This window comes from Talpa occidentalis, unplaced genomic scaffold (assembly GCF_014898055.3).
Source record: "Talpa occidentalis isolate TD23 unplaced genomic scaffold, MPIMG_talOcc4v2.1 talOcc4.2, whole genome shotgun sequence".
Lineage (NCBI taxonomy): Eukaryota > Metazoa > Chordata > Mammalia > Eulipotyphla > Talpidae > Talpa > Talpa occidentalis.
In genome coordinates, this window is record NW_023602073.1 from 45,314,836 (window position 1) to 45,323,473 (window position 8,638).

Below are 8,638 nucleotides of genomic sequence, written 5' to 3' on the forward strand. Positions count from 1 at the left end.
CACAGGTCAAATGTCTGAGGTAAGAAATAGATTTGGGAGGTGATGTGATGTCAATGATCTTTAAGGTCTTGAGCAAGTAAGGGTCACCAGAAAGTAATGACTAAGCAAGAGGAAGGAGCAGAATTGGACCCCCAGATTCCACAGTGACGACCAATCAGAGCAGACACCCCCCCAGAGCTGACTGCACAGTCTGACCCCACGTGGAGAAGACACGGAGACCAGGGACCCCCACTTCAGTGAGCACAGGAGTCACCTGGACACGCATGAGACTCAGAAGGTCTAAAGCAGAGCCTGAGATCTGTTATTTGGCCCTCCCCGACCATAGGGATAGAGAATTTGGGGCTGAAGCTCAGGAAGGGTCACGTTCTTCCTGGAACAGGAACAAGTAACAGGACTCTGAGTCCAAGTTCTCATCCAAAGAGATTGAGGGAAACTGTATAATTTAGGGACTCAGAACTGGCAGAGCAACTGTTATGACTACGACACCTGGCTTTTGCCTGAGGCCTGTACCATAGTTACTCACTAGGAGTTCAATTTGAGGACCCCTAACCTGACAGTGGAATGCTTGTCTGCGCTGGCTGCTCAGGGAGCCTGGGGAGGGCTGGCTGAGCAGGAGAAAGGGCATCTCTGGTCTCCTGTGCTCAGCCTGTGGCCACACGGGGGCGATGCCGCGCTGCTCCGGATTCTGGTGGCGCTGCCAGGACGGGGCGGGGGCTGAGGTGGGCAGAGTTGGGGTCTGGAGGGCGGCGTCCTGGGGGTGAGATGCTCTGTGAGGAGTCAGAGAAGCAGGGCTCAGAGGAGAGGCGACTCCGACGCCTGCCCTGTGTGTGAGGTTTCCAGCTTTTCCCCAGAACTCAACTTCCAGTCCCTTGAAAGCAAATACCTGGGAAACTGGCAAGTTCATCATTTTTCCTTCTACAACGTATAACTTTGTTGAGGGCTATTTATTAAAATGTTATTTTAATTTAAAATTTAATTTCAAACATTTAAAAACACTGTTAGATTTACAGAAACGTGGCAAAGGTAATAGGGTTCCTATAAGACCCACATCATTCTCAAATTGTTAACATCTCACGAGACCACAGTGCACTTGAGCAGCTAAGGAAGCAATATGGATGCACTTTCACTAAACTGCGCTGTATTTGGAATTTCATTAATTTCCTAAGCTGTTTTCATGCTCTGACATCCCACCCAGGACACCACATGAAGTTCCAACCACAATTCCTCAGTTCCTCTGGCTGACAGTTTCTCAAACTTTCCTCTCGATGACATCTGTGAGCAGAGCTGCTCAGGCACAATTGGAGGCCATTCGCATCAGCACATCAAGTGTACAAATTTTTTCTTTCTTTAGTTATTGTTGACTTCGAAAGGAGTCACTTAGTGACTCACACTTAGTGGTGGTCCCACTATAAACATTTACTCTCATGCAGGGTTTTTTCGTTTGCTTCCTTTATTATTTGCAAATACAAGTTTTTAGATTAGTTACGTAAATAGCTGAGGCAGTGCTCACTGGACTTTATGGTTGTTCTGTTTTAGCTTTAAAAAGAAATGTCAGATCTTCCCTAGTGACCGGGTCTTCCTATCCTGCCACAGTGATGAGGGTCCCTGTGCTGCAGTCAGCACTGGCTGTTGCCCATTTTAAGGGACTTTTGCTTCTGATAAGCATGTAATGGTACCACTGTTGTTTTAGTCTGTCTTTCCCTAATGACCTGTAGTATGACATTGAAACAGTTATTGGCATCTGTATCCTTGGTGAAGTCTTTTGTCCATTGTCTGCATTGGATCATTTTCTTTCTTATTGTTTAGGTTGTAAGATTTCATTTATAATATGTCCTTTATCACACAAATGATCTGATTTGCAATCATCTCTCCCACTCTGTGTCTTACACTTTTGTACTTATAAAAAATATACATTAATGACTAGATACAAGCATAGATACATTTTTCTGGAAAGAGAAATGATAAATCACTAACTGGTTTTGAGCAGATGACCTGGCTCACTGGAGGGCTGTGGTGGGGTCACTCATTTAGCTACATAAATTCTTGAGTATAACATTTTTTTCTGTGCTCATGAAATAATACTTTCAAAATTAAATCCTATTAAAATCCCTTCAACTGATCCTGTCCTAATCACATGCTAAGCCCAGAGTGGCACGTCTGTCACATGATGAATCTGCTTATCATCATCTCTCACGGCTCGTGGCTGCACATTGGGGTCACTCTTGGCGGTGTCAATGCTGTGGGCTTTAGACAAATGTGCAATGACGTGGACACCATAGTGTGTCCTACACAGTAGACTCACTGCCCTCGATATCCTCTGTGCTCCAAGGAAACAGAAGCAAAGAGAGACCAGTGGAGACACATCAAACTGCAAGTTCCTGCCCAGCGAAGGACTGTCATTAAATGTACAGACACCTTATGGGGGGGAGAAATAATTTGCATATCATACATCCAGGATATACGAATAATACATATAACTCAACACTCAGAAAACAATGCAATCAAAAATGGGGAGAGGAGCTGAGTGGACACTTCTTCAAAGAAGATGCAGATGGCCACAGGCACATGGAAAATGCTCCCGTCACACGTCATCAGGGGATGCAACTCGGAACTACAGCGTAAAATGACTCATTAACAGACCAGAGACAGCAAGTGTTGGCAAGGTGTGGGGGGAAAGGAACCTTCATACACTGTTGTGGGAACTGGTCCAGCCCTACGGAAAACAGTATGGGGTTCCTCAAAATATTAAACATAGACCTGCCAGAGGCCCCAGCATCCACTTCTTGGATTTATCCAAAGAATGCAAAAGCGCCTTTCAAGGGCTATGTGCACTTTTGTGCTCACTGCAACAATATTTACAATAGACAAATTATGGAAACAATCCATGTGCATAAAATAGATGATGGGAACTATTGTGGCCTGTACATGAGATCTTGAATTTACAGCACATGGATGGAAATGGGTAAAATTATGCTAAGTGAAATAAATCAGGAGAACCACAAATGCCAGATGACATGACTCATATGTGCAATATACAGAAACCCAGCAAAGGAACAGATAAACCCTAACCAAACACTTGGAGTCTGGCTGCAGAACTGAGGCACGAGAGGGGGTGAGGGTGGGGAGCAAACGGAGTAAGAAGGCCCAGAGGACACAGGGGAGGACTCTGGGTGCATTGGAGGTGGGGCTGAGGGAACCTGCATCTGAGGAGGTGAGTCTCCAACTTTGAGTCATGTGCAGTGTGTAATTGCGTGTTACCTCAAAAATACAGTAATAAACTATTTTAAACCAAGAAAAAAAAATAACTTGTCCTCTCCATCCATCACTGACCTCAGGACTTTGCCTTCGCCTCCTCACTGTCATGCAGGCTGAGGGGCTGGTTTCCCACAAAGTCAGAGGCAGGAGGGGCAGGGACTCCTGGGGCTGCTCAGACCCCGCTGAGTAGAGACACTGCAGAGAGGGCGGCTCTGAGGGGACCAGAGACAGAGGGTCAGAGTAACCCCCAGTGCTGAGTGAGGGTCTGGTTCCCAAGGAGAGGGAGTGTGTGTGTGTGGTGTGTGTGTGTGTGTGTAAGAGCAGAACAGAAACAGGGCAGACATCACAAGACAAGGGGAGGACAATCACACATCAAGCTCCAGCGTAAATGAATTCAAATCCCACAGAGTGAAGAGCGTCAGGCAACACCCCAGTAGGTACAGTTCCGTGGAGAAGCAGGTTTGGAGCAGGACTTGAGGCAGCAGAGGATCTGGACACAGGAGGGTGTTTGGGACTATTCCTATGGTTAGTTGTAAGGAGCCTGGGTGGGACCCTGCTGGTTGGGGGGGGGTAACCCCCCCCACCTCATAGCTCCCTCTCTTCTCCTCTAATGCTCACTCCAGGCTCATCTCCTTTGGAGTTAGGGAGCTCCAGCCTGGCAGCCCCTCTGTTTCCCAGGGGGTCACTGCCTCCTCCGTGGGCTGCAGTTAATTCCTCTCTAGACCAGAGCTGGAGGAAGTCACAGAGCGGGAGGGAGGAGTGTGTGCCCTGCTGGCCTGGCCCAGGGGCAGGATTAACCCAGTTCATCGCAGTTACTGAGCTGAGCCTTTGTCTACAGTCCAGGAAGGGAGGGAGAGATGGAGCAGGGCCTACCTCAGCTCCTGCAGGAAGGGAAAATGTTAGAGTGGGTGAAATTATTGTTTCATTCTCATTTTGGGGCTCTCCCATCTCCCCAGGGTCACCCTCCATGTGCAGCAGGGAGAGGATCTCAGAAAAACCCAGGCTGGTTCCCCCACCTCCCTGCCTCCCTTCCTCACCGCTGTGCTCAGGATGACTGTCCTGGTCCCCACTGGAAGAGGAGGCAGAAAGAGAGTGTTGTTACCACATTAGCTACCGGGACTGGACATAGTGTTTTCTTTTTTTACTGTAAAAGTCCTATTATTTTTTGTCATTATAATGATGTGAAATAGAAAATTGTGGGGAAGGGAGAAAATGTTAACCCAAGCAAACAATAAAAGCAGGACAAAAAGGCAAACATGAAACAAAATAAACACTTTGCCTCGTGGCCCCCCTGCTGTGGCAGCTGCAGTGAGGAAGGGGCTCAGAGCTGAGGGGGCTGAGGCCTCAGTGTGGTCACACCCACTGGAAACATCCAGAGTGAGGGTTGGGTCCTCTTAGTGAGGGGCGCCCACTACCTGCCCAGGCAGCCATATGTGATTAAGTTGAATGTAAAAATTCCTCCTGATGTTGCTCTTGTGATGGAGGGAGACGAGGGGAGAGAGGAGGTGATGACAGAGGCTGGGCCCTGAGACTGCTGCAGAAATGACCAGGTTCTGACCTCTGGGTTCAAACAGAATAAGGGTAAATTTTCATATAATAGTTTTTGAAATATCTGAAATCTTTGCACTCTTAAAGGAGGGTGAATGCCACCAACAGACATTGTTTTCAGTCTGTGTTTGATGGAAATGTCCTAAACAGTCATTACCAGAAACAAGAAGTCCTCCTGAGGCGCTCTTTGTGTAGCTGTGTTAATTTCTTAAGTCAAATAACCCGTACTTGGGGTGCCACCTGCCAGGCACTGGGGTGCAGAGTGCGCAGACCCAGGACTCTGTGTGTCTGTAACTCAGAGTCCAGCTGGAGACGGGCCCGGGCAGCATAGAGTGAGGGCCCCTGACCTGGGTGCTGCTGGTCCTTCTCCATGAGGGGGTGACAGGTGACCTGAGCCCCAGGGGAGCAGGAGGTGACAGGGAGGTTGACTCATCCTGAGGAGACAGGGTGAGGGTCCTGGGTGTTGGCGCGGGGTGGGGCCAGGGCTGGGCACGGGCAGGAGCTGGAGCCACTGCTGTGGGTGCTGAGGGTTGTGGGCCTCGCCCTGGGTCTGGACTCCAGCCCGTCCCCCCAGCGCAAGGGTGGAACCCGCACAGGGACTCCCCCCCAGAGCCTCAGTGTCCTCACCTGTGTGTGGTGAGGTTAGGGACGCAGTGAGGGTGGGGAGATGATGCTTGTGAGTCTCAGCTCAGGGCCTGGCACATCATGGGCGCTCAGCCCCTGTCTGCTCTCCTGGCTGCAGGGAAAGGGGGTGGGGGAGAAAGTGGAGGTAAGGACAGGCCCTGTGAGCCCTCCCTGCCTGGTGTGGGGAGCAGAGAAGGCAGGTGAGGGTCCATGTTGAGAAAGACCTGGGATGCTGTGGGGAGCAGAGACTGGAGAGGGTGAGAGTGTGCGGGGCAGGGAGGAGGCTCCTGCGGTCTGACCAGGGCAGGTGTGGTCACCTCCACCCTGAATGTCTTCTCAGCCTCCGTTTTTTCCCCTTCCTTCCTCACCCACCTTGCAGGACAGTCATGACCTCAGGGCCACAACTGGACCCTCCTGGCAGAAGTGACCCTTAGCATCTGCCTGGAGACAGGGGCCCGGGGAGCATCACCTGTGACCACAGCTTCTGCCAGGCCTGTCACAGCCGAGTCACTCTCAGACCCACCAAGGGCCACATGCTGTCCACACTTCCAGAAGCCACTGCAAGAGGAACAGCAGACTCAGTGGTTTGTCTTCTGGGGGCAGATTCTCCTCTGGGGCAGAATTGGCCAGTGGTCATTTTCCAATAGCTACATGGATGAGGATCCCTGCAACCTGGTGCACTCAGTGGGTTGTGACCAGCTTTGCTGATACCCGGTTCAGTAGCAAGATTTGACACAAGTCATGGGGAGAGAGGCCCATTGTGGACTTCTTGTGAGTCCTGGACCTGGGACACGATGGTGAAGGAAATCAGACATGGGGGACTGTCATGTCTTCTTCTGCTCGCTGCTCGGGGTCTTTCCCAACAGCCCATGGTGTGCCAGGCCTCAAGCTCAACATGCAGCCTGTGGGCCTCCCAGAGCTCTGGCAGCGTTAACCTGGGCTATGCTGTGGCAGGTGGTAGACCTGCCCCCTTAAGAGGATACAAGCCAGATCAGCAGCCAGCCTGAGCCATGTGATAGATGGCTGCAGGTCAGATTTGTAAGTACTCCTAGAAAGATCTTTGCCCAGACTTCCTCAGACTTTGAGACCTCAATATACCTTCCAGACCTGTCCCAAGACCTCATCATCACACCTGCCTCTGACCCTGCCTCTGGCATCATCTGCAGAGAGCACTGCCGGCTGTCCCTGGTGTTTCTAATGGAGCTGTTTGCTGGTGGCTTATGCCCGGCCTCTCTACAAGCTCTTTGCTGTTGGTACAAATGTCATCTCTACAAGTTGTGACATTTCACTTCATGTAAAGATCTTTTTTTTTTTTTTTAAAAGATTTATTTATTTATTTATACAAGCACTGGGTAACATTCAGAAGCGCGGGAGGGTGAGAGAATTCACCAGAGCCAGAGCGGGGAGCAGAGCAGGCAGAAGGACCGAAGTACACTGCTGAGGGGAGCAGCGGGCGGCAGGAGAGGTCTGTGCACCATGTGGGACCCTCCTCTGGTGGCGGGGAGCAGCCGGGGATCGAACCGGCGCCGCAGAGGCCACGGGCAGCTTCGCAACCAGCGCTCAACCGCTGCGCCACTGGGGAGGCCCTTCATGTAAAGATCTTAAGAAATAAAAGAGGAGAGAAAGAAGACAAAATAAATACTCTATTGATAATTAAAAACAGAATTCATTGCTAGCACTTCTGTCCTAAGGAATGTTAAAGGAATTCTTCCAGGCCAGAGAAATGACACTAGATAATAACTCACACATCAGAGCAATAACTAACAACAGAGACACAAAGAATACTCTTTTTTTGTAGACCTTTCTTAATTTATTGAACAGATATGATTACTTTTTTTTATTATAATTTTACAGAAAAATATTGCTTGTTCAAAGAAAGGTAGAAAAAGATGAAATGGAATAAAAAAGATGAGATACAATTAAAAAATAAATATCAGAATGATAGAGTCAAATCTGACCCTATCAAAAATCATGTTAAAAATAAATTATCTAGGGCCTCCCCGGTGGTGCAGCGGTTGAGCCCTGGGTTGCGAAGCTGCCCACGGCCGGTTCGATCCCCGGCTGCTCCCCGGCCACCGGAGGAGGGTCCCACATGGCGCGCAGACCTCTCCTGCCGCCCGCTGCTCCCCTCAGCAGTGTACTTCGGTCCTTCTGCCTGCTCTGCTCCCCGCTCTGGCTCTGGTGAATTCTCTCACCCTCCCGCGCTTCTGACTGTACCCAGTGCATGTATAAACAAAACAACAAACAAACAACAGCAAACAAATAAATAAAGCATGCCTCTATAAAAAAAAAAAAAAAAAAAATTATCTAAAATTCCAACCAAAAGCCTGAGATTCTCAGACTGGATAATATTAAGGAGACTTGTAGTCTCTGTGTGCCAGAAAGACTTTCTATACAAACAAAAATAGGTTAAAAGTGAAAGGGTATAGGACATACCAAGGAAATAGAAAGTAGGACAAACCTTTCCTGTCATTGCAGGAGGTGGCAGGAGTGAGGCCTGAGGGACCCAGACAGCAGGTCCCTGCCTCTTTGTCCAGGAGGGAGAAGAGACAGGACCCCAGGCCTGGGCTCCCAGGGCTAGGGAGGGAGGAAGGGCCACCCTCCAGGCTCCAGGGGTGGGTGGTCTCACCCGGGGCAGGAGGGTCCATCCTTGGCATCTTGGGTATGGAGTGCAGACACCTGGCCCTGGAAGGGGGCACACATTTTGTTTTGGGGAAAAGTTAGTCAGTAATCTAGACCCCGACTCCTGGCTGATCTTGTGGCCACCTCAGACTCCAGCTCCTCCCACCCCTGCCCTCTGTGCTCCAGGAACATGGAGTCCAAGGCCTGGGCCACTGCTCCTGTTGCAGGGCCTCCTGGTGCCTGAGATGATGTCAGGGCCTTAGGGCTGTGAGCTGAGATGGACTCAGACTGGGCTGTGAGGTCCCAGCACAGGGAAGGGCTCTGGAATCCAAGGTCAGGGCCCAGAGCTGCCCCCAACGGGTGGCACAGGCCTTGTGCTCCCCCTCTCTGGGCTCCTGGATTCTCCCTGTGACCCCAGCATAAGGGGAGCTTGCTCTGGTAGAGGGGAAACATTTAATCACCACTCCCCTCTTCCTCTCCCATCTTCACCTTGAATGTGAGTCACCCCACACCTGCAGTGCGGAGAAGCCTTTGACTTCAGTGCAGTTACTGGTCAGTTACAGAGCTGACAGCACAGAACCAGTAGATT

General features: G+C 50.2%; 1 pseudogene; it reads right to left on the reverse strand.

The window, feature by feature from the left end:
* LOC119252174 (HLA class I histocompatibility antigen, alpha chain G-like) overlaps positions 1 to 5,175 on the reverse strand; it is an 8,905-nt pseudogene extending 3,730 nt beyond the window's left edge.
* Positions 5,176 to 8,638: the final 3,463 nt, after the last annotated feature.